The sequence below is a fragment of the Cebus imitator genome, unplaced genomic scaffold (assembly GCF_001604975.1).
Source record: "Cebus imitator isolate Cc_AM_T3 unplaced genomic scaffold, Cebus_imitator-1.0 Scaffold55, whole genome shotgun sequence".
NCBI classification, from domain to species: domain Eukaryota; kingdom Metazoa; phylum Chordata; class Mammalia; order Primates; family Cebidae; genus Cebus; species Cebus imitator.
The window spans coordinates 2,101,828-2,102,897 of record NW_016107370.1 but is presented as its reverse complement, the minus strand read 5'-3'; the positions used below and the strand labels follow the sequence as shown (position 1 = coordinate 2,102,897).

At 34.6% G+C, this 1,070-nt stretch overlaps 1 protein-coding gene across 1 annotated transcript in view; it reads right to left on the bottom strand.

The window, feature by feature from the left end:
* Positions 1-1,070, bottom strand: part of LOC108304567 (O-acyltransferase like protein) — a 76,601-nt gene that overhangs the window by 74,820 nt on the left and 711 nt on the right. The gene's annotated exons all lie outside the window — the stretch shown is intronic.

The following is a 1,070-nucleotide window of genomic DNA, read 5'->3' as shown; positions in this document are numbered from 1 at the left end:
AAAAAAAAAAAAAAAAAAAAAAGGATTTTCCATTTTCAGGCTCCTACAGATGGAACATGGTCAGGGCTTGACTAGAGTAACTTAAAAGGCAAACATAGCATTAGCATGGCTGTGACTAATGGCAACAATATGTGCCACCACCTCATCACCAGGAATCCGAGCCAGCCACGGCACCTTATGGATTTTCTTGGCCCGCTTATTTGGCCCCAGTGTGTCAGAATGTTCCCTATCAATGTCACCAAGTGTTGTAGCAAAACATCAATTTCAAAATGGGACTTGAAGAAGATGGCTTGTGAATGAATTGGATTTGTATTGTATTCTCTCACCATTTCATTAAATATCCAGACATCTAATCCCGTGTAGAACGGCAACACTTCATAGTATGTGCTATTTTGAATTACAAAATATTAGCTCAAAACTCTTGATTACCTTTATGATGTAGATTATGTTTCTAAGTGTTTTTCAATACAAAGTATATTAGTCACACATTCAAAATGTGAATGGAAATTGCTATGTTCATTTGTCTGGCTTTGGAAAGAGCGAGTTTTTACGTTTTTTCCTTGTTAGTGGTTTCCATCGGCATCAACTATGAATCATTCTTCTGAAAAAGAGGTTATCCCAATGCAAACACATCTCATGTTTTGTTCCTTTCCAGCAGGAAAGTATGTGTCCCTTTAGTTCAGAGAATGATTTGGGGAAACTAACCAAAAAAAAAAAAAAAAATTCTGACCATGAAGTCCATCCATATCACATGCCAAGAGGCTTGGCTACAGTCTCACTTCTTCCAGCTTGAGCCCGTGCATTTACCAACAGACTCCTTAGCATTTACTATCAAGCACAGAATGGGCAAGACTTTCCCTAAATAAGGAAGCAACTCATTATCAAAAGACTAAATGTCTAGAAAAAAAAATAAGCCAAGCTATCTCATAAAACAGTAAATGTTATGCATATTGATGATATCCACAATATCAATAATAGCAGCATCATACAGTGTATAAATCATTCTCATCCTTTTTTTTTTTTTTTTTTTTTTTTTTTTTTTTTTTTTTTTTTTTTTTTTTTTTTTTTTT